We start from the raw sequence: 25,957 nt of genomic DNA on the forward strand, positions 1-25,957 counted from the left end.
TTTCTTTTTGTTGAGTTTTGAGAGTTCTTTATATATTCTGGTTATAAATCTTTTATGCTTTGCAAAGATTTTCACCCAAGCTGTGGTTTGTCTTTTCTTTCTTTAAGCAGTATCTTTTGATGAGCAGACATTTTTACTTTTAATGAACTCCAATATATCAATTTGTCCTTGTATGGATTATATGCATTTGGTGTCATGCCTAACTCGAATTCACAAATATTTTATCCTATATTTTCTTCTAGAAGTTTTATACTTTTAGGTTTTACATGTAGGTCTATGATCTTTTGTATATGGTACAAGGTATGGATGGAAGTTCATTTTTCCTTTTGGCTAAGGGCTTGCTTCTTATTTTTTAGCCTTATACTTCTATCTTAAGCTCAACCCTTGGGACTTATCCTCAATGACCATTTATACCCACACATTGGACCACACTGGTTGTAGATGCTCTGGCTAATACTCTACCAAGTAGAGCTTAGTTTTAGGACCAAACTTTGTGATGATTATTAGGGCCAGCCTTTGCCTTGTGTAGCTTCAACTCTATGCACAGGAACCACATAGAGCTCCTTTTTTTTTTTTTTTTTTGAGCCTAACTGATCATTTCTTTGCTATGCACAACTCTTGTTCTACCTCTTTATTCTTTAAGTGCTCACCTCACATCTCTGGATTAATTTCTGTGATGGGTAGCTTTCAGAACTTCCTCCTTTCCATTTTCTCATATACAGCTCACTTAGAGCCATCTCTATCTTTACCCCCAGATTTTCATCTCAAGTACGAAACCTAGTTCATTTAGTTCATTCAACCAACATTTATTGGGCTTTGCAATATGCCATGCAAGGTGCAGCAAACACAGTGGACCACAGCTTTGTTCTCATGGAGCTTATAGTCTAGTAGCAGATACAGACAGATAAATAGGCTAACGTAGTAGTATAGTGAAATTGGGTCTCCTATTTTCAACTGTCTTCACCTTCAATTACATCTGGGCTGCTTATTCTGAAGAAGCACATTTGTTTATGGTTTTTCTGTTTGCCCAACCATCCAGTGAATGAAAATTCAGATGGCACACTACAGATGAACAATATAACATTCGCACTGATGAAATCTCTGCAAGAGGTGATTTTTTTTTTTAACCTGAAAACCAGCCATCTGATTTTGGCTGTGAGCAAGTAGCCTAACCAGTGAATTGCAACTTGTATAATTCCAGTAGGGATTCTTTTGCTTCTGCCTTTGAGTATTGTTTTAATGGGTTGCATGCAAAAAATTATACCTATCTTAGCACTGTAAGACTCTAGTTCAAATGTTTGCTCTGTTGTTTGCTGTGTGACCCATAATTATTCTGTGTCTCAGTTTTTTATTATATGAAATTGAGAGTTTGGAGTTCTTTGATTCTCAAATGCTAGGATACTTCATTTTCAAAATTACTTAACAATTGCCTCATTACTCAACATGGCAAGATGTTGGCAGATCTCCCCTCTGTCTGTGGCCACTCTTGTAACCCAGTAGCTAGCCATTTGATATAATAAGCATAATAATATATATAATAAACATAATATATATGGTAATATATAGCCATGCGCCTATATACAAATATTTCTATTTCAGATGTTTGAAGTCTGAGTGCATGAAAATGTTGCTCTATATTTTCCCTAAGATTTTAAGTATATGAAGTCAGTAGTCTTTTTTTTTTTTTTTTTAATTTAAGGTATCTCTATAACTTTGGCATGTGGTATAAACAAAGTGTTAACCAATGAGTTTATACTAACGGCTTCATGTATAGATCTAAGAATTCCTCGGCAGCCCAACAGGTTTGGGCATTTCTGGTAAGCAAGCTATGATTGTGACCCACTTACCATGGTCTTTCATTAGATATAAAGATTGAGGGCCTGGTCTATCTAACTGAACAAGTTCTCTTTTTTCGGTTTTGTTTGTGTGGAACCAGCCTCACCTCTGAGCTCCTACTTGGCTAATTCCAGCAAAGTCCCACTGGGAGCATGGCAGGAGGAGGGGAGTGAGACAGACAGACTGGAGAGCTTTAATGCTGCTGGTGACTGCACCATTACCCAGAAAATGCAGGTTAATGTGGGGAAAGGGAGGGAACTGCGGGAGGCAGCAAAGCAAACCCAACAATACCTATTAGAAGGAACAGTCATGCAGCATATTAGTCAGGAAGAAGTGGTAAGTGTCAAAAAGTCAGAGGAGCTCCCTCCACCACCTAATCAAAGAAAACATGCTAGAGACATGGATTAAAGAAACAGCAATAGAATAAATGCTGAACTGATTCACATGGACTTCGCCTTCACACTGTGCCCAGGTCCAAAGTCACCTATGGGTCTCTTAAGTCCCTAAGGACAAACAATCCATATTGATGAGATGGATGTGCTCATGTGGCAGGATACAGCTGTGTTGTCACTGTTTCTAGTAAGTTTTGGGTCAGCTTCATGTGAACTATCAACTTGGCATTCACAAATAACTTTATTATGAAGCAGAATATTAAGTGAGAAACAAAGAGGCACAGAGAAGATTATGTGATAATTCAGAGTAGAAAGAATTCAATTTCTACTCAAGGATTCATGAAGATATTGAATTTGAGATAAGCCTTGTAGAACTGGAAAGATTTCATGAAGCTTGTATCGTGGGGGTAAGGCAGATGTAACAAGAGAAAATGAAAGAGGAGTTAGGAAATAAGAGAATGCCTGGAAAATATTAATAGTCCAGTTTGGTCAAAGGATGAGAAAGGAGATAGGGGTAGAAAGAAATAAGGTTGTAGTGGTAGGTTGAATGCAATCCATGAAGACCCTGGATGCCACGTTTGGCTTTGTTTCTCCATTCATCCCCACTTCCTCAAAGTTATTCTACTCCTGTCACAGGGACTTCTTTGGATTTGCAAAGAAAACTTGGGTGTCCTTTTCCCCATATTCTAAAGTTCTGTGCTTATATCTTGAGATGATAATGGCCCCCAAAATAGAAGTTCTGCTGTCGATGTGGCCTTAATCCTTAATCCATGACCTTAATCCCTGCTGCCTCCCACAGTTTCAGTGCTCTGACTGTGACTGTCACCCCTTTGGTCACCAGTGGTGCCTCTGATGCCCAGTGACCCCCAGACATGTGGAGAAACGTTCCTTTTGGCCTTTAACACCCTTTCCATTGTTTCCATGCTTCATCTATCTCAGACATGATTGCATGGGCTGGTTAGCGGAAAATCTGAGTGGGTGTGTCCCTCTCAGAATCCCTCCTATCCATCTGAAGATGAGCCAGTGCCCAGTCTTTGAACCACATTTCTGGGCCTCATCAACTTTTCCCTTGTGGTGGGTTATTTACTCATAGGTTCTCAAAAATATGCACCATCCACCTTGTTTGACATCATCTTGGGTCCAAGGTAAGACCCTGCTACCTGTACTGTGCAATTACCTAAACCAGCTATGCAATTCCCAATTTCTGTCCTTTGTCTTCCTCTCCTCTTTTCCTAGGATGTCGTTCCCAAACTGTATTTACCTACAGAGCTCTGACTAATCCTCCAATCTCACCTGACCCAGTTCTGGAATTAATCACAACAGATCTATACTTTACCTGCAGCACTCAGGACATTTTATTGAAATTATCCACTGTTTCTGTCTCTCCAATGTAACTATGAGCTCCTTGAGGGCAGGGCCTTTGTTTTTGTTTTGTTTTTCCCATTTATCTCTCTTTAGTACATAGCTTGCTTGTTGGCACAGAACATCCTGGATACACTTATTCCATCATTCAGTAATGAAATTTAAGTTTAAAAGATCTCCCATTTAAACTCTTAAACTATTCAGTTCAAAAGGAGTATCTGTAATAAGAAATGATAGATACCATTTGCTTTCTTTTCTTTTCTTTTTTTAATTTTATTATGTTATGTTAGTCACCATACAATATATCATTAGTTTTTGATGTAGTGATCCATGATCCATTGTTTTCGTATAACACCCAGTGCTCCATGCATTACGTGCCCTCCTTAATACCCATCACTGGGCTAACCAATCCCCCCTCCCCCCTCCCCTCTAAAACCCTGTTTGTTTCTCAGGTCCATAGTCTCTCATGGTTCATCTCTCTCTCCAATTCCCCCTGCCCATTTTTCCCTTCCTTCTCCTAATGTCCTCCATGTTATCCTTATGTTTCACAAATAAGTGAAACCATATGATAATTGACTTTCTCTGCTTGACTTATTTCACTTAGCATAATCTCCTCCAGTCCCATCCATGTTGATGTAAAAGTTGGATATTCATCTTTTCTGATGGGCGAGTAATATTCCATTGTATATATGGACCACATCTTCTTTATCCATTCATCTGTTGAAGGGCATCTCGGCTTTTTCCACAGTTTGGCTATTGCGGACATTGCTGCTATGAACATTGGGGTGCATATGGCCCTTCTTTTCACTACATCTGTGTCTTTGGGGTAAATACCCAGGAGTGCAATTGCTGGGTCATAGGATAGCTCTATTTTTAAATTTTTGAGGAACCTCCACACTGTTTTCCAAAGTGGCTGTACCAACTTGCATTCCCACCAACAGTGTAAGAGGGTTCCCCTTTCTCCACAACCTCTCCAACATTTGTTGTTTCTTTCCCTGTCCATTTTTGCCATTCTAACTGGTGTGAGGTGGTATCTCAGTGTGGTTTTGATTTGGATTTCCCTGATGGCTAATGATGATGAACATTTTTTTATGTGTCTGTTAGCCATTTGTATGTCTTTTTCAGAAAAGTGTCTGTTTATCTCTTCTGCCCACTTTTTGACTTGATTATTTGTTTTTTGGGTGTTGAGTTTGAGAAGTTCTTTATAGATTTTGGATACCAGCCCTTTATCTGTAGTGTCATTTGCAAATATCTTCTCCCATTCTGTGGGTTGCCTCTTTGTTTTGTTGACTGTTTCCTTTGCTGTGCAGAAGCTTTTTATCTTGATGAAGTCCCAAAAGTTCACTTTTGCTTTTGTTTCACTAGGCTTTGGAGAGATATCTTGAAAGAAGTTGCTGTGGCTGATGTCAAAGAAGTTACTGCCTATGTTCTCCTCTAGGATTTTGATGGATTCCTGTCTCACATTGAGGTCTTTCATCCACTTTGAGTTTATCTCTGTGAACGGTGTTAGAGAATGGTCGAGTTTCATTCTTCTGCATGTGGCTGTCCAATTTTCCCAGCACCATTTATTGAAGAGACTCTTTTTTCCATTGCATGTTTTTTCCTGCTTTGTCAAAGATTATTTGACCATAGAGTTGAGGGTCCATATCTGGGTTCTCTATTCTGTTCCATTGGTCTGTATGTCTGTTTTTGTGCCAGTACCATGCTGTCTTGGTGATCACAGCTTTGTAATATAGGTTGAAATCAGGCAACGTGATACCCCCAGCTTTGTTTTTCTTTTTCAACATCTCCTTGGCGATTCGGGGTCTTTTCTGATTCCATACAAATTTTAGGATTGTTTGTTCCAGCACTTTGAAAAATGTCATTGGAATTTTGATCAGGATGGCATTGAAGGTATAGATTGCTTTGGGTAGCATAGACATTTATTTATTTATTTATTTATTTATTTATATTTTTTTATTCTTATGTTAATCCCCATACATTACATCATTAGTTTTAGATGAAGTGTTCCATGATTCATTGTTTGTGCATAACACCCAGTGCTCCATGCAGAATGTGCCCTCCTCAATACCCACCGCCAGGCTAACCCATCCTCCCACCCCCCTCCCCTCTAGAACCCTCAGTTTGTTTTTCAGAGTCCATCATCTCTCATGGTTCGTCTACCCCTCTGATTTCCCCCGCTTCATTCTTCCCCTCCCGCTACCTTCTTCTTCTTCTTCTTTTTTTCTTAACATATATTGCATTACTTGTTTCAGAGGTACAGATCTGAGATTCAACAGTCTTGCACAATTCACAGCACTTACCAGAGCACATACCCTCCCCAGTGTCTATCACCCAGTCACCCCATCCCTCCCACCCCACCCCCCACTCCAACAACACTCAGTTTGTTTCCTGCAATTAAGAATTCCTCATATCAGTGAGATCATATGATACATGTCTTTCTCTGACTTATTTCACTCAACATAATACCCTCCAGTTCCATCCACGTCGTTGCAAATGGCAAGATCTCATTGCTTCTGATGGCTGCATAATATTCCATTGTGTATATATACCACATCTTCTTTATCCATTCAGCTGTCGATGGACATCTTGGCTCTTTCCACAGTTTGGCTATTGTGGACATTGCTGCTATAAACATCGGGGTGCACGTACCCTTTTGGATCCCTACTTTTGTATCTTTGGGGTAAATACCCAGTAGTGCAATTGCTGGATCGTATGGTAGCTCTATTTTCAACTTTTTGAGGAACCTCCATACTGTTTTCCAGAGTGGCTGCACCAGCTTGCATTCCCACCAACAGTGGAGGGTTCCCCTTTCTCCACATCCCCGCCAACATCTGTCGTTTCCTGACTTGTTAATTTTAGCCATTCTGACTGGTGTGAGATGGTATCTCATTGAGGTTTTGATTTGGATTTCCCTGATGCCGAGCGATATTGAGCACTTTTTCATGTGTCTGTTGGCCATTTGGATGTCTTCTTTGGAAAAATGTCTGTTCATGTCTTCTGCCCATTTCTTGATTGGATTCTTTGTTCTTTGGGTGTTGAGTTTGATGAGTTCTTTATAGATTTTGGATACTAGCCCTTTATCTGATATGTCATTTGCAAATATCTTCTCCCATTCTGTTGGTTGTCTTTTGGTTTTGTTGACTGTTTCCTTTGCTTTGCAAAAGCTTTTTATCTTGATGAAGTCCCAATAGTTCATTTTTGCCCTTGCTTCCCTTGCCTTTGGCAATGTTTCTAGGAAGAAGTTGCTTCGGCTGAGGTCAAAGAGGTTGCTGCCTGTGTTCTCCTTTAGGATTTTGATGGACTCCTGTCTCACACTGAGGTCTTTCAACCATTTGGAGTCTATTTTTGTGTGTGGTGTAAGGAAATGGTCCAGTTTCATTCTTCTGCATGTGGCTATCCAATTTTCCCAACACCATTTGTTGAAGAGACTGTCTTTTTTCCATTGGACATTCTTTCCTCCTTTGTCGAAGATGAGTTGACCATAGAGTTCAGGGTCCATTTCTGGGCTCTCTATTCTGTTCCATTGATCTATGTGTCTGTTTTTGTGACAGTACCATACTGTCTTGATGATGACAGCTTTGTAATAGAGCTGGAAGTCCGGAATTGTGATGCCGCCGGCTTTGCTTTTCTTTTTCAACATTCCTCTGGCTATGCGGGGTCTTTTCTGGTTCCATACAAATTTTAGGATTATTTGTTCCATTTCTTTGAAAAAAGTGGATGGTATTTTGATGGGGATTGCATTGAATGTGCAGATTGCTCTAGGTAGCATTGACATCTTCACAATATTTGTTCTTCCAATCCATGAGCATGGCACGTTTTTCCATTTCTTTGTGTCTTCCTCAATTTCTTTCATGAGTATTTTATAGTTTTCTGAGTACAGATCCTTTGTCTCTTTGGTTAGATTTATTCCTAGGTATCTTATGATTTTGGGTGTAATTGTAAATGGGATCGACTCCTTAATTTCTCTTTCTTCTGTCTTGTTGTTGGTGTATAGGAATGCCACTGATTTCTGTGCATTGATTTTATATCCTGCCACTTTACTGAATTCCTGTATGAGTTCTAGCAGTTTTGGAGTGGAGTCTTTGGGGTTTTCCTCATAAAGTATCATATCATCTGCAAACAGTGAGAGTTTGACTTCTTCTTTGCCAATTTGGATGCCTTGATTTCTTTTTGTTGTCTGATTGCTGTGGCTAGGACTTCCAATACTATGTTGAATAGCAGTGGTGATAGTGGACATCCCTGCTGCATTCCTGACCTTAGGGGGAAAGCTCTCAGTTTTTCCCCATTGAGAATGATATTCGCTGTGGGTTTTTCATAGATGGCTTTTATGATATTGAGGTATGTACCCTCTATCCCTATACTTTGAAGAATTTTGATCAAGAAAGGATGCTGTACTTTGTCAAAAGCTTTTTCTGCATCTATTGAGAGGATCATATGATTCTTGTTCTTTCTTTTGTTAATGTATTGTATCACATTGATTGATTTGCGGATGTTGAACCAACCTTGCAGCCCAGGGATAAATCCCACTTGGTCGTGGTGAATAATCCTTTTAATGTACTGTTGGATCCTATTGGCTAGTATTTTGGTTAGAATTTTTGCATCCATGTTCATCAGGGATATTGGTCTGTAATTCTCCTTTTTGATGCAGTCTTTGTCTGGTTTTGGGATCAAGGTAATGCTGGCCTCATACAATGAGTTTGGAAGTTTTCCTTCCATTTCTATTTTTTTGGAACAGTTTCAGAAGAATAGGTATGAATTCTTCTTGAAATGTTTGGTAGAATTCCCCTGGGAAGCCATCTGGCCCTGGGCTTTTGTTTTTTGGGAGATTTTTGATGACTGCTTCAATTTCCTTAGTGGTTATAGGTCTGTTCAGGTTTTCTATTTCTTCCTGGCTCAGTTTTGGTAGTTGATAAATCTCTAGGAATGCCTCCATTTCTTCCAGGTTATCTAATTTGCTGGCATAGAGTTGCTCATAATATGTTCTTAGAATTGTTTGTATTTCTTTGGTGTTGGTTGTGATCTCTCCACTTTCATTCATGATTTTGTTGATTTGGGTCATTTCTCTTTTCTTTTTGATAAGTCTGGCCAGGGGGTTATCAATCTTGTTAATTCTTTCAAAGAACCAGCTCCTAGTTTCATTGATCTGTTCTACTGTTCTTTTAGTTTCTATTTCATTGATTTCTGCTCTGATCTTTATTATTTCTCTTCTCCTGCTGGGTTTAGGCTGTATTTGCTGTTCTTTCTCCAGCTCCTTTAGGTGTAGGGTTAGGTTGTGTACTTGAGACCTTTCTTGTTTCTTGAGAAAGGCTTGTATTGCTATATACTTTCCTCTTAGGACTGCCTTTGCTGCATCCCAAAGATTTTGAATAGTTGTGTTTTCATTTTCATTGGTTTCCATGTATTTTTTAAATTCTTCTTTAATTTCCTGGTTGACCCATTCATTCTTCAGTAGGGTGCTCTTTAGCCTCCATGTATTTGAGTTCTTTCCGACTTTCCTCTTGTGATTGAGTTCTAGTTTCAAAGCATTGTGGTCTGAAAATAGGCAGGGAATGATCCCAATCTTTTGGTACCGGTTGAGACCTGATTTATGACCTAGGATGTGATCGATTCTGGAGAATGTTCCATGGGCACTAGAGAAGAATGTGTATTCCGTTGCTTTGGGGTGGAATGTTCTGAATATGTCTGTGAAGTCCATTTGGTCCAGTGTGTCATTTAAAGTCTTTATTTCCTTGTTGATCTTTTGCTTAGACGATCTGTCCATTTCAGTGAGGGGGGTCTTAAAGTCCCCCACTATTATTGTATTGTTGTCAATGTGTTTCTTTGCTTTTGTTATCAATTGCCTTATATAACTGGCTGCTCCCATGTTAGGGGCATAGATATTTACAATAGTTAGATCGTCTTGTTGGATAGACCCTTTAAGTAGGATATAATGTCCTTCCTCATCTCTTATTACAGTCTTTGGTTTAAAATCTAATTTGTCTGATATAAGGATTGCCACCCCAGCTTTCTTTTGGTGTCCATTAGCATGGTAAATGGTTTTCCACCCCCTCACTTTCAATCTGGGGGTGTCTTTGGGTCTAAAATGAGTCTTTTGCAGACAGCATATCGCTGGGTCTTGTTTTTTAATCCAGTCTGATAGCCTGTGTCTTTTGATTGGGGCATTGAGCCCATTTACATTCAGCGTAACTATTGAAAGATAGGAATTTAGTGCCATTGTATTGCCTGTAAGGTGACTGTTACCGTATATTGTCTGTGTTCCTTTCTGGTCTATGTTGCTTTTAGGGTCTCTCTTTGCTTAGAGGACCCCTTTCAAGATTTCCTGTAGGGCTGGTTTTTGTGTTTGCAAATTCCTTTAGTTTATGTTTGTCCTGGAAGCTTTTTATCTCTCCTTCAATTTTCAATGATAGCCTAGCTGGATATAGTATTCTTGGCTGCATATTTTTCTCGTTTAGTGCTCTGAATATATCCTGCCAGTCCTTTCTGGCCTGCCAGGTCTCTGTGGATAGGTCTGTTGCCAATCTAATGTTTCTACCATTGTAGGTTACATATCTCTTCTCCTGAGCTGCTTTCAGGATTTTCTCTTTGACTCTGAGGCTTGTAAGTTTTACTATTAGATGTCAGAGTGTTGACCTATTTTTATTGATTTTGAGAGGGGTTCTCTGTGCTTCCTGGATTTTGATGCCTGTTTCCTTCCCTAAATTAGGGAAGTTCTCTGCTATAATTTGCTCCATTATACCTTCTGCCCCTCTCTCTCTTTCTTCTTCTTCTGGGATCCCAATTATTCTAATGTTGTTTCGTCTTATGGTATCGCTTATCTCTCGAATTCTGCCCTCATGATCCAGTAGTTGTTTATCTCTCTTTTTCTCAGGTTCTTTATTTTCCATCATTTGGTCTTCTATATTACTGATTCTCTCTTCTGCCTCATTTATCCTAGCAGTTAGCGCCCCCATTTTTTATTGCACCTCATTAATAGCCTTTTTGATTTCTACTTGGTTAGATTTTAGTTCTTTTACTTCTCCAGAAAGGGTTTCTCTAATAACTTCCATATTTTTTTCAAGCCCAGCTAGTATCTTTAAAGTGATGATTCTGAACTCTAGATCTGACATTGTACTTATGTCCGTATTGAGTAGGTCCCTGGCAGTCAGTACTACCTCTTGTTCTTTTTGTTGAGGTGATTTTTTCTGTCTTGTCATTTTGTGCAGAGGAGAATAGATTAATGAGAGAACAAAACGCTAGCAGAGTAACAATGTCCCCAGAAAATATACTCTAAACAAATCAGAAAAGACCTGAAGCAGTGGAAAAAGAAATGGAAAGAGAGAAGAAAGAAAAAGAAAAAAAAAAAAGAAAAAGAAAAAGATAAAAACAAACAAAAACAAACAAAACATAACAACAACAACACAAAAAACCAGAATGTGATCAAATATGATCAGACTGGTATATAGATCAGTGCCACACACTAGATTTGGGGTGTATTTTGGTCTTTTAGAAGAAAGTGCCTCCCAAAATTTTAAAGAAAGAGAAACTTATATATGTACAAAAATAAGGGTTGATATGATGAAGGGATGGAATATGACTGTAAAGATGGAAATTATAAAAAATTTTATAAAAGGAATTGATAAGAAGTTGTTTGAAAAAAGAAAGAAGAGGATTTAAAAAAAGAAAAAAGAAAAACAGGGAGAGAATGTGATCAGGCAGGGGAATAGAAAACACCATATACTAGAGATTTAGGATATATTTTAATCTGGTAGAAGAAACTATCTCAAAATTTTAAAGAGAGAACAACTTATATATATATGCCAAAAATATGGGTAACTACTATGAAGGGATAGAATATGACTCTAAAAATGAAAAATAAAAATGTTTTTTTTTTAAAAAGGGATTGGTAAGATGTTGGTTGAAAAAGGGAAAAAGAAAAATTCAAAAAAAAAAAAGTTAAAAAAAATTAACTTTGAAAGACTCAAGAATCATGGTAAAAAAGCCATGAATTCTATGTGCAGTAGTCCCCTAGTGCTGGAGTTCTGCCGTTCTCATTGATCGGTAAACTTGGTCTTGGCTGGCTGTTCTCGCTGATCTTCTGGGGAGGGGCCTGTTGCCGTGGTTTCCAAATGTCTCTGCCGGAGGCGGAATTGCCCCGCCCTTGCCCCCTCCTGGCTAAGTAATCTGCTCGGGTTTGCTCTCCGGGGCTTTTGTTCCCTGTGAGCTTTCCGTACAGCTTTGGAGGCGGAGAGTGGAAATGGCGGCCTCCTAATCTCCGCCCCGGAGGAGCCGAGAACTCGGGGCCCCGCTCCTCAGTGAGCCCCCAGAGAAAAGCCGCCAGTCACTGCCGTCTCCCCGGTCTCCGGCCGCACTCCGTGCTCACCCGGCCTGTGACCGCACGTTTCTATCTCTGGCGCCCGACCCCCGGGTGGAGTCTCCAAACCCAGCAGATCCGTGCGGTGCCCTCCCGCGCGGCTCCTCCCGGGGGAGGAAGGTGAGTCTCCCCGGATCTGCCGCTTGTTGGGTCCCTGCTGGAGGAGCAGGGGCCCGACTGTGCCGCAGATCGCGGTTTATGGCCACCCCGAGCTGAGAGCCCACGCCTGGGCTCTGCCTCTGCAGCCAGCTTCCCTGCTCCGTTACCTGGGAGCTCTGTCACACTCAGGCACCCCCGGTCTTTCTGTGACCCCGAGGGTCCTGAGACCACACTGTCCCACGGGGGTTCCACCCCCCACTTAGCTACCAGAGTGACGTCCCTCAGCGGAGCAGACTTTTAAAAGTTCCGATTTTGTGCTCCGCGGCTCTATCACTTGCCAGAAGTGGCCAATGGAGGCCCCTCCTCCGCCGTCTATCCTCCCGAATATCGCCTTGGATTCACTTCTCCGCACGTCCTACCTTCCAGAAAGTGGTCACTTTTCTGATGAGAGAGTTGTTGCTCTTCTTTTCTTCGATCTCCTGTTGGGTTTGTAGGTGTTCAGAATGGTTTGATCCCTATCCAGCTGAATTCCTGAGAGGAGACGAAATCCAGGTCTCCTACTCCTCCGCCATCTTGCGCCGCCCCCCCCCCCGTTGATAGTAATTTCTAATAATTGTTTCTATTTCCTTGATATTAGTCATGATCTCTCCCCTTTCACTCATAATTTTATTAATTTGGGTCCTTTCTCTTTTCTTTTGGATAAGTCTGGCCAGTGGTTTATCAATCTTATTAATTCTTTCAAAGAACCAACTTCTAGTTTCATTGATCTGATCTACTGTGTTTCTGGTTTCTAATTCATTGATATCTGCTCTAATTTTAATTATTTCTCTTCTAATGCATGGCTTAGGTGTCATTTGTTGCTTTTTCTCTAGTTCTTTAAGGTGTAGAGTTAGTTGGTGAATTTGGGATTTTTCTATTTTTTTGAGTGAGGCTTGGATGGCTACGTATTTCCCCCTTAGGACTGCCTTTGCAGTATCCCATAGGTTTTGGGCTGATGTGTTTTCGTTGTCATTGATTTCCATGAATTGTTTTAATTCTTCTTTGATTTCTTGGTTGACCCAAACATTCTTGAGCAGAGTGGTCTTTAGCTTCCAAGTGTTTGAATTTCTGCCAAATTTTTTCTTGTGATTGAGTTCCAGTTTTAGAGCACTGTGGTCTGAGAATATGCAGGGAATAATCTCAATCTTTTGGTATCAGTTGAGACCTGATCTGTGACCCAGTATATGGTCTATTCTGGAGAAAGTTCCATGAGTGCTTGAGAAGAATGAGTATTCTGTTGTTTTAGGGTGGAATGTTCTATAAATATCTATGAGGTCCATCTGGTCCAATGTATCATTCAAAGCTCTTGTTTCCTTGTTGATTTTCTGCTTATATGATCTGTCCATTGCTGAGAATGGACTATTGAGGTCTCCTACAATTAACGTATTGTTATCAATATGACTCCTTATTTTGGTTAACAGTTGGCTTATGTAGATGGCTGCACCCATGTTGAGGCCATAGATATTTACAATTGTTAGATCTTCTTGTTGGATAGACCCTTTAAGAATGATATAGTGTCCTTCTGTGTCTCTTATTACAGACTTTAGTTTAAAATCTAATTTGTTTGATATAACATTTACTACCCCAGCTTTCTTTTGAGGTCCGCTGGCATGGAAGATAGATCTCCATCCCTTCACTTTCAGTCTGGATGTAATTTTAGATTCAAAATGAGTCTCTTGTAGACAGCGTATGGATGGGTCCTGTCTTTTTATCCAATCTGCAACCCTGTGCCGTTTTAAGGGAGTGTTTAGGCCATTCACGTTGAGAGTGATTATTGAAAGATATGAATTAATTGTCATCATGTTGCCTGTGAAGACGTTGTTTTTATAGATTGTCCCTGTAAATTTCTGTTGTAGACCACTCTTGGGGTCTTTCTCCTTTTATAGAACCCCCCTTAATATTTCTTGCAGGGCCGGCTTAGTGGTCACATATTCTTTCAACTTCTGCCGGTCGTGGAAGCTCTGCATCTCTCCATCCATTCTAAATGAAAGCCTTGCCAGATAAAGTATTCTTGGCTGCATGATCTTCTCATTTAGTACCCTGAATATGTCTTGCCAGGCCTTTCTGGCTTGCCAGGTCTCTGTGGATAGTTCTGACGTTATTCTGATGTTCCTCCCTCTCTACATAAGGAATCTCTTCCCCCTAACTGCCCTTAAGATGGTTTCCTTGGTTCTAAGATTTGCGAGTTTTACTATTACATGCCCGGGTGTTGGCCTGTTTTCCTTGAACTTAGGAGGGGTCCTCTCTGCCTCTAGGACTTGAATGTTTGTTTCATTCCCCAGATTAGGGAAGTTCTCAGCTACGATTTGCTCAAATGCCTCTTCTAGTCCTTTCTCTCTCTCCACTCCCTCCGGGATTCCAATTATTCTGACATTGGAATGCCTCATGGTGTCACTTATTTCTCTGATTCTATTTTCATGGATTCTGAGTTGTTTTTCCCTGGCCTCCTCTTTTCCCTTTTTATCTATTATATTGTCTTCCAGGTCGCTTATTCTCTCTTCTGTCTCAGTTACCCTAGCTGTTAGATTATCTAGATTGGATTGGATCTCATTGATAGCATTTTTAAGTTCTGCCAATTCACCTTCTATTTCTGCCCTTAGAGACTCTATGTTGCCATTAATTGATTTCTCCATTCTAGCCATTGTCTTCACAATTGCTAGCCTGAATTCCATCTCCGACATCTTGGTTATATCTGCACCCATTTGTAAATCTGCAGCATAAGTCATAATCTCTGAGTCTTTTCTGTTTTGGGGGCTCCTCCTCCTAGTCATTCTGTTGATGGGTGTTTGAGGGAATGTATAGAGTCCAAATTATTGACCAGAACCCAAGCAAGATGCACCTGTTTTCTTGGGACCTTAGGGTTGCTGGCCTCTTGTTTTCCCAGCCTGTCTTCTGCAGGAGGGGCCTGCCACGCTGTTACTCAGGCAACCCTGTTTGGGCGGAGTTGCCCTGCACCCCTGTGGTGGGGGATGGGCTCAGCAGGAATCAGTCTTTGGGGCTTTTGTTCTCTGGTGGCTTTCCCTGGTGGCTTTCCGCGTCTCTTCTGCGAGTCAGAGCAGAAGAGACCATTTCCAACCCTCTGCCTCAGAGCAGAGAGATCGCAGTCTGTTCTTCAGTGAGCTCTCCAGGCCACACTGTCTCTGTTTCTGTCCATGCTGCTATAAACTGCAGCGTCCTGGGTTGTGCGCCCCTTCGCAGAGCCCCCAGTCTTTCCTCCAGGTCAGGGCACATTTCTGCCCTTCGTGCTTCTAAAACCGCCAGCCACTCCCAATTCGCACGCGCATGACTCCGCCACTTGGGGTTTCCACCCCAGGGGTTGCAGTTCACTGGTGGGACCCGGCGTGCCAGGTTTCTGCCTTGGAGGCTGCAGTTCACGTGTGCGTGACTGTCGCTCAGGGTTTCTGTAGGGGGGGCTGCGGTTCACGTGCACACGACCCCGCCGGTCTGGTTTTCCACCCCGGGGGTTGCCCTTAAGTCCTTTCCTGACGCTACCGGTCTGTGAGTCTGTGCCCGTCCGCAGCGCACGAGGCTGTCACTCACTGGCGGTGTAGGATCCCCACGGCCAGGCACCCTCCTGCCGCCATTTATCCTCCGATATCATATTGCCCACAGGATCACAGCTCTCCGCTTCGTACCTCAAAACCAACCGCCTGCAATATTCTGTTTGTAGAGATCCAGATCTTTTTACATCTCAGGCTGGTTTCGTGGGTGCTCAGAGTGGTCTGGTAGATATCCAGCTCAATTTCAGGGACCAGTTGAAATAGGGTCCCCTACTCCTCCGCCATCTTTCCCCCCTCCTGATACCATTTGCCTTCAACCAGGTAGCTTAAAAGTCATCAATTTAGAATAGTCTCATAAAAAATAAAAAATTCAGGGTGCCTGGGTGGTTCAGTTGGTTAAGCATCTGCCTTCGGCTCAGGTCGTGATCCCAGGTCCTGGGATCGAACTCTGCATTGGGCTCCCTGCTCAGCGGGAGCTTCTCTTTCTCCCTCTGATGCTCCCCCTGCTTGTGCTCTCTCGTTCTCTGTCAAATAAAGAAATAAAATCTTTAAAAAAATAAAAAATTCTATTAAATATTAGTGTTTTAGTAGAGCTCATGTTGCAGAATACCATGTGAATACATTCTCTAGCCCATCTTTGTATATTTTTTCTCCTGGTTATTCTTAGCTAAAGAAGCATAATATCTAACTAATTTTTTTCTATATTACTCTCTGGTCTATTGGTATTTCATGAAAAAAAAACCCAACATTGTTTTTTATCATTTTTCCCCTTCAACTGTAGCAAATAAAATAATGGGACTGATGTCAAAACTGAGGTAGGAATTATGATATTCTTCCCTCCCTAAGATAGTTTTTCAGGCATTATGTTTGGTGAGAAACAGAAGAAACTTAATTAAAAGTTGAGTTTTGTGGGAAGTCTGAAATAGAGAAAGAACAAATTGTGGATAAGTTAGTTCTAGAGAAACCAGGGAAAGGAATTCGCACCAACAAATGCAAGCTATGAATGCTAAGTGCTTTCTAAATAATACGAGCTTAAAGTAGAGACAGTGACAGGAGAGGAGATACCAGGTATCACTACCAGTTTTTGAGATTTTTTTTTGTTATCAGAAAATACTCTCAAGTTATAACCTGGGCAGGTCTGTGTCACATTCCTGCTTTTCCTCTTTTGTATGAAGTAGGCACTCAGAATCTTCATCATGTATTATCTGGTATCGTGGATGCTTTATTCAGTGTGAAATTGGGCTGTAAGGCATTTCAACTCATGCTTTGCAATCTTTGGTTCAGGAAACCCTGCATAGCAAGAATAATAGACTCTAAAGGTGGGAAAGCCTTTAAAAGTTGTCCCCCCAAATGATCTATTACATAAAGTCCTTCTATCATGTTCTCTAGAAGTGAACATGGAGACTCTTTCTCAACAGCTTCTGCTCAGGCAGGTCATTCCAGGCAGCCTGTTTACCTCAGGGTGGGAGCAAGTGAGCTCTCAGTGTTTCAAAGATTTTCCTCGTGTGGAATTAAAATGTTTCTCCACTTGTTATTTCCAGCAAGGCCCTCTGGAGTCATCCTGAGAGGATATAGGCCCTTTTGAAGATAACAGCTCTGTAAGTATTTAAAGACTACTGTTGTGCTTCACACAGTGTCCTTATTTTTAGGTTAAAATTCTTGAGTTTTCTTAACAGCACTTCATCTGCACAGAGGAAGCAGACCTGTGAAGTAGCAGCCCCAGCTCTTTTATTTGTTACTTGTCTGAAAGTGGACATGTCTCCTTACTTTGAGAACCTATTTATCATAAGATTAAAAAAATGCCAATTCCATGGGGATATTTTGAGAATTAATTTACTCAATAGATACTTATTGAGTGTCCACTAGGCAGGGAATACAACAATGAACAAAGCAGATTAAACCCCGCTACCCTCTTGAAGCTTAGATTCTATGGGGGTGGGGAACAGGAAATAAGTAAACTATAAGGAATATTGGTTGGCGACAATACTATGAGCAAAGCAAAGCAGAAAAGTGGGGATGGGGAATACCAAGTTGGGGTTTGCAATTTTGGAAAGGATTAAATGACGGTGTAGATGATTACACTTCTTAAACTCTAGAAAGCTATACAGATGGAAGGCATGTCTATGGCATGGTGTTCTAACTCCTTGGCACCAGTCACTTCTCTGGCCACACTAATTTTTCTCCTTTCTCCCTTAATGGTCTGGTCCAGGACGGAGCCTAGCATTGCAGGTGTGATTTGGCCAGCTTAATGTATTACATTTGATTTTGTCCTATCTCCTTCCAAAAGGATTTTACGTGACTTATAATCAACAATGACTCTAACTTCATACACGAGCTCTTGCACAGCACTCTCCCTAGCTGCTTACCCAGTGACTGGACTGTAGAACCACCTTTAGGAACAGGATGGACACCTTCCCACACAGTCTGATTTCAGTGGCACAAGGTGTCCTTACCTTCACTGCCATCCATTTAACCCAAACTTGAAGTTTTTGAAAAAGAGGAGCAAGAGTTTTCATTCCACAAGAAATTGGGACCCTTAAGAGCAAATAGACAAATCTCTCATGCAGAATAATTCCAAATAATTTATATTTATATAATTACTCTTTCCTCAAGGAGGTGGAGCATAACTGCCCACTCCTTAGGTGTAGGTTTCACATAGTGACTTCCTTCCAAAGAGTTCAGAATGGAAAAGGGAAAACAAGGAATAATTTTACAGCAGAGAGGAAAAACCTGATAAACATCACTTTGATCAGGTGATCAAGGTCAACATGAACAGTCAAAAATCATGTTCATATCATGCACCCTTATTGTTGTGGCTCTGCCTTGATTAGTTCTGTGACCTGGCAACCCATTCCATCTTAGCTTCTGACATTCCTTTATCTGTACAAGGCTGGGATGGAGGCAAGGAGGTATTTAGTCACAGAAGAGTATTCAGTGATGTTGAATAAAAAACCTGAAGAAGGAATAGCTGTTTCTCATTCATGATTTTTTTGTGATATGAAACAGAATCTTTCCAACTGGAGCTTTTCCAAGTGGAATGCGCTCATAAGAGATTAATTTTATTTTAAAAAGGAAGCTAGAATGAGCAGAAAGTTACAGGAGTGTTTTAAATTCTGTCTCCATTGAGATCTTTAGCTCACATTGGAAAAAGTTGGAGAAGGAACATGGAATGTGTGAAAAATAAAAGGTTGAAGAAAACAAAAAATTATGAGCCTGGTTTCTAGGGCTCTTTCTCTCTCTCTCTCTCTCTCACACACACAACTCACACACATGTTCAAAAAATAAATACTGATAGGTGTTAGTGTCACCTAATGGACACATAGAACTGAAAGAAATGTTTATAATCCTGACCTCGGTGACTCCATAAGATCAGTCCTTTGTGTTTAATATTGTTTCAGAGTTTGTGCTGTTAAATCAAAAGGTTATCTATAATACATCTGGTGATATTAATGCAAAAGATCAGGGGTATTCAAAAGACATTTATTCATTATTAATATAGATAATAAAGGATCATTTATGAGGCTTCAGATGAGATTTTTATCATCAAAAGCTTAAAAAGGGAAATTTATTTTTGCTTCAGGACAGTCATGAGAGGTGTCTGTAATGGGAAATGTGAGCCAACACAAAACTGTCAGATTCACTCTGTTTCTGAAGATGGCTGACACTTTATAGCAACAGATTAAAAAGAAAATAAAATTTTGTGCTTTAAATTTCTATTGACAGGGACTTCTTAATTTATTCTTGGTTTGTCCTTTATCAAGATGTCTTGTTGGCATTCTTTGCTTTTCTCTCTTACATTTGTGGTCTTCGTTGGCTTATGTAAATTGATGGGTGTGGGGGTGATGAGGAATTCATCAAACTATGAAATATTTGGGACCATTGGCAAATAAAGGGAGGACCAGGTAATGCCTGTTAATGAGAGTCACTAAGGCCAACTTCTATTGAATATGAGAAGTAATGAGAGAGGGTGCCTTGAAAATTTGCTATTTTGGTGCAAGACAATGGAATCTTGGGGGACTTGAAAGAGCTCTTAGATCTGGAGCATAGTATTATTGGAATTACCATTAGCTTGTTCTTTTGGAGCTGATCAAAATGGAACTTAAATTTTTTTTTAAAATTTTATTTATTTATTTGACAGAGAGACATAGCGAAAGTGGGAACACAAGTAGGGGTGAGGGAGTGGGAGAGGGAGAAGCAGGCTTCCTGTGGAGCAGGGAGCCTGATGTGGGGCTCGATCCTGATCCCAGAACCCTGGAATCATGACCTGAGCTGAAGGCAGACGTGTAACGACTGAGCCACCCAGGCGCCCCCTTAAATGGGTTTTTAAGGGAGTTAAGTGAATTTTCAGAATTTTTCTCACCTCCACTCTGCAAGTAAGTACCAACCAACACATCTCCAATCAAAGTTATAGTTGGAAACTTATTGGATTTTAAGTTTGGAATCCACACAAATGAGAAATAGAAAACTAAGGATGTTCTTTTTTTATTTTATTTTATTATGTTATGTTAATCACCATACATTACACCATTAGTTTTTGATGTAGTGTTCCATGATTCATTGTTTGCGTATCACACCCAGTGCTCCATTCAATACGTGCCCTCTTTAATACCCATCACCAGGCTAATTCATGCCCCCATCCCCCTCCCCTCTAGAACCCTCAGTTTGTTTCTCAGGGTCCATAGTCTCTCATGGTTCGTCTCCCCCTCTGATTTCCCCCCCTTCATTTTTCCCTTCCTACTATCTTCTTCTTTTTTTTTTTTTAACATATAATGTATTATTTGTTTCAGAGGTACAGGTCTGTGATTCAACAGTCTTACACAATTCACAGTTCTACACAGTATCAGCTACAAAATAGCTGCTCAGGAAATGTTTGCTGAATAAATGAAAATGTCCTGTTAGGTCCAGGTATGACAGTTGAGGTTACCATAGTATGGTGGGCATATTCCAAAGACATTTATTCATTACTAATATATATAATTTAAGAGAAAACATGTACATGGGATTTCAGTTGAATTATCTGAGTTAATGCATGAAAAGGGAAGATTTGTGGACCAAATGGCTAAAGATTACTCTGGGTTTAATACTCATAGTTTCAGGACTAGAAATTAAGTTAAACTGAATAAAATCACACATTGTTCCAAACTTACTTCATTAGGGTAGGATGAGTGCTATTAAGGATCCTTTGTGTTGGATACATGATTGGCTCTTAACATCCATTCCACTCTTTCGTTAATGATCCCATGTATACTGAAGGGGCTGAAAAATAAAAATGTTTATTTCCTAAATGCCTTTGTAGTCATGTTCCAAAGAAGAGTTAGGTTTTGTCCTGTCTTTTTATCTAATCTGCAGCTTTGTGCCATTTCATGGGAGCATTTAGGCCATTCACGTTTAGAGTGATTATTGAAAGATATGAACTTATTGTCATCGTGTTGTCTGTGAAGACCTTGTTTTTATAGATTGTCCCTGTAAATTTCTGTTCTATGTCACTCTTGGGGTCTTTCTTTTTTTATAGAGCCCCCCTTAATATTTCTTGCAGGGCCAGCTTAGTGGTCACATATACTTTCAGTTTCTGCCAGTCTTGGAAGCTCTGCATCTGTCCATCCATTCTAAATGACAGCCTTGCCAGATAAAGTATTCTTGGCTGCATGTTCTTCTCATTTAGTACCCTGAATATGTCTTGCCAACCCTTTCTGGCCTGCCAGGTCTCTGTGGATAGGTCTGATGTTATTCTGATGTTTTTCCCTCTGTACATAAGGAATCTTTTCCCCCTAACTGCCTTTAAGATGGTTTCCTTGGTTCTAAGATTTGCGAGTTTTACTATTAGATGCCGGGGCGTTAGCCTGTTTTCCTTGATCTTGGGATGGGTTCTCTCTACCTCTAGGACACAAATGTTTGTTTCATTCCCCAAATTAAGGAAGTTTTCAGCTAGGATTTGCTCAAATATATCTTCTAGTCCTCTCTCTCTCTCCACCCCCTCAGGGATCCCAATAATTCTGACATTGGAACGTTTCATGATGTCACTTATTTCTGTGATTCTGTTTTCATGGATTTTGAGTTGTTTTTCCCTGGCCTCCTCTTTTTCCTTCTTGACTATTAATTGGTGTTCTAGATCACTAATTAGTCCTTCTGCCTCACTTATCCTAGCTGTTAGATTATCTAGATTAGTTTGGATCTCATTGATAGCATTTTTAAATTCTGCCAGTTCAGCTTTCATTTCTGCTCTTAGAGACTATGTTGCTATTAATCAATTTCTCCATTCTAGTTATTGTCTTCACAATTGCTATCCTGAATTCCGTCTCCGACATATTGGTTATATCTGTATCCATTTGTATATCTGTGGCAGAGGTCACATTCTCTGAGTCTTTCCTATTTTTGGGGCTCCTCCTCCTAGTCATTCTGTTGAGGGGTAGTTGAGGGAATGTACAGAGTCCAAATTATTGACCACAACCCAAGTAAGATGCACCTGTTTTCTCGGGACCTTAGGGTTGCTGTCCTCTTGTTCTCCCAGCCTGTCTTCTGGGGGAGGGGCCTGCCTCACTGTTACTCAGGCAACCCTGTTTGAGCAGAGTTGCCCTGCCCCCTGTGGGGGGGATGGGCTCAGTGAAAACCAGTTTCTTGGGGCTTTTGTTCTCTGGCAGCTTTCCCTGGTGGCTTTCCACATCTCTTCCAAGAGTCAGAGCAGAAGAGATCATTTCCAACCCTCTGCCACAGGGCAGAGAGATCGATCGCAGTCTGTTCTTCAGTGAGCTCTCCAGGCCACACTATCTCCATTTCTGTCTGTGCTGCTATAAACTGCAGCGTCCTGGGTTGTGAGTCCCTCAGCAGCTCTCCCAGCCCTTGCCTCCAGGTCGGGGCATGTCTCTGCCCTTTGTGCTTCTAAAACCACCAGCTGCCCCCAGTTTGTAGGCGTGGCCCTTCCACACTGGTTTCAGTCTGGGGGGCTGCCCTAAAGTCCTTTCCCCATTGCTACCGGTCTGCGAGTCTCTGCCCTGTCCCCAGCACAGGAGGCTATTGCTTACTGGTGGTGCATGATCCCCACAGCCAGGCTCTCTCCCTCTTCCATTATCCTCCAATATCTGTCTGCGGAATCATGGCTCCCTGCTTCATTCCCCCAAACCAACCGCCTGCTATATTCTGTTTGTAGAGATCCAGATCTATTTTCTTACATCTCAGGCTGATTTTGTGGATGTTTAGAGTGGTCTGGTAGATATCCAGCTCAATTCTGGGGACCGGTTGGAATAGGGTCCCCTACTCCTCTGCCAACTTTTCCCACAGGCCATCTCCAGTACTTTTTAGCACCACCTCCATCTGTGAAGAAAATATTGTGTCATCATGCACCCCAATGTTCATAGCAGCAATGTCCGCAATAGCCAAACTGTGAAAGGAGCCAAGATGCCCTTCAACAGATGAATGGGTAAAGAAAATGTGGCATATATATACAATGGAATATTACTCAGCCATCAGAAAGGATGAAAACCTACCATTTGCATTGACATGGATGGAACTGGAGGGGATTATGCTAAGTGAAATAAGTCAAGCAGAGAAAGACCATTTTCATATGGTTTCACTCATATGTGGAACATAAGGAATAGGGCAGAAGACCACAGGGGAAGGGAGGGAAAAACTGAATGGGGACAAATCTGAGAGGGAGAAAAACCATGAGAGACTCTGGACTCCAGGAAACAAACTAAGGGTTACAGAAGGGAGGGGGATTGGAGGTTGGGGTAACCAGGTGATGGATATTAAGGAGGGCATATGTGGTGATGAGCATTGGGTGATACATGCAACTAATGAATCATTGAACAATACATCAAAAACTAATGATGTACTATATGTTGACTAATTGAACATAATTAAAAAATGAATAAATGAAAAGAAAATATTGTGTCATGATAATGTTAGGACTTTCTTTTTATACAAGAGAGGCAAAACCTCTCATGGAGCCAACCATTGATGGGCCTCCCTGGTATCATGCTAACATTGCAAAGACAGACCTTTTGTTTCTAGGTAGGTAGACCAAATATTGAATATATCTTGGTCATTGTTTCTTTGGGATAGCTCTTCGCAGCAAAAAAATTTCCTCAAATTTTACTGTCATCTAAAAATCTCACAGATACTACAGAATGACATTTATTAAAGAAATAGTTTGACTCATCGACCTGGATGGAGAAGCTGTTGTTTTTCAGTTTAAAATAGAGAACCTCTTCAGCTTCATGTGACCTGTCATTAATAAATCAACTTATATTATTTAAGAGTAGAATCCAACTTTTCTTTCTTTTTTAAATTTAAATTTAATTTTTTAAAGATGTAGAGAGAGTGCTCACATGTGTGTGACGTGGAGGAATGGGGGTGGAGGAGGAGCAGAGTGAGAGAGAGAATCTTAAGCAGGCTCCATGCCCAGCACAGAGCCCAATGCAGGGCTCGATCTCACAACCCTGAGGTCATGACCTGAGCCGAAATCAAGAGTCTGATGCTTAACCGACTGAGCCACCCAAGCACCTTCTTTTTTTTTTTTTTTAAAGAGTTTATTTTTAAGTAATCTCTGCACCCAACATGGGGCTCAAACTCATAACCCCAAGATCAAGTCGCACGCTCCACTGACTGAGACAGCCAGGTGCCTCCCAACTTTTCTTTTTTTAAACAGTAAGTTTTGTTACTAAATAATTTGTTTCTTCAGACTTTTTATTAAATGCAACTTTTCAATTTTTAAACAAGAGTTTAACTCTGTTTTGAGATTCCTATAGCCATTAAAAATAATTGGCACCCTTACTTATCAAATCACCAGGTGTGGCTAAGTGTCTCCAATTGTGTTGGAGTAAGTGCTGCATTTGAACTTATGGCCATCAACAATGCACAATGGAGTAGGACAGTTTGGATTACCAGTTTTAAACATGAAAAATCTCTAATGAATGGGCTAGCATCACACTGTAGCATCACATGGCATGCCAAGTTCAAATATGATGTTTCTTTTGTTTAGTAGTGATGTAACAAAATCACAACATAATTAGAAACACTTTGCAGAAGACTGGGGTTCTATAGAACCAGAGTTGAGGAACAGGGGATTAGAATGGATTCTATTTTCTGCAAATGAACTCTGATCAATATAGCACATACCAGGTATCAAATTAATATTTGTAGATTTATAGTTATATGCAAATTGATATATTTATATCCAACAACAGAGCACACTTTCTTTTGAGGCACCATTGGTTCACACCATCATAGAAAATATTATGGGCCACAAGACAAACTTTAATAAATTTAAAAGATTTAAATCATATAGAGTATGTTCTCTGATCACAGTGAAATCAAACTATAAATCAATAACTGAAAGATAACAGGAAAATCTCTGAACAATTGGAAAGTAAATAAGACACTCCTGGATAGTCCATGTGTCAATGAGAAATTAAGGAGAAATTAAAAAACACAACAAACTGAATAAAAATGAAAATTCAATGTATCAAAACTTGTGGGATGTAGCTAAAGCAATACTGAGAGGAAATGTTATAAAACCAGTGTTTACATAAAAAAAGTGGAAAAGTCTCACATCAATGGTCTAAGCTCCCATCTCAAGACCCAAGAAAAAAAGTAAAGCCCAAAGCAAACAGAAGAAAGGAGTTAATAAAAAGGGAATATTATGAAAAACTCTATACACATACATTTGAGAATTTATTTTTTTAAAAAGATTTTATTTATTTATTTATTTAGAGAGTGTGAACAGGGAGGGGAAGAAGGAGAAGGAGAGGATCTCAAGCTGACTCCCTGCTAAGCTCAGAGCCCAACCCAGGACTCAGTCTCAAGATCCTGATATCCCAACCTGAGCCAAAATCAAGAGTCAGATGCTTAACCAACTGAGCTACCCAGGTACTCCCATACATTTGAGAATTTAGATAAATTAGATCAATTCCTTGAAAAACAAAAACTACTACAATTCACCCAAAATGAAATAGATAACTTAAATAGCACTGTAACTGTTAAGGAAACTGAATTAGTAACTAAAAAATTCCTTGGGCCCAAATGGTTTTGCTGGATAATTCTACCAAATGTTTAGAGGAGAATTAATACCAACTCTACACATCTTCAAGAAAATAGAAGAGGAGGAACACTTCTCAATTCATTTTGTGAAGCTAATGTTACCTTGATACCAAAACCAGACACAGACAGGGCAGGAAAACCACAGACCATAAATATGGAGGGAAGTACCCTTATCAACATATTGGCATATAAAATTCAGCAATATACGCAAAGAATTATACACCATGACCAAGTGAGGTTTACTCCAGGGATGGATTCTTGGTTCAGTATCTGGAAATCAATCAATCAGAGTGATCCATTATATTAGTAAGCTAAAGAAGAAAACTCCAATGATCATATGA

Source organism: Mirounga leonina, unplaced genomic scaffold, assembly GCF_011800145.1.
Source record: "Mirounga leonina isolate KUSES-001 unplaced genomic scaffold, KU_Mleo_1.0 Mir_366, whole genome shotgun sequence".
Classification (NCBI taxonomy): domain Eukaryota; kingdom Metazoa; phylum Chordata; class Mammalia; order Carnivora; family Phocidae; genus Mirounga; species Mirounga leonina.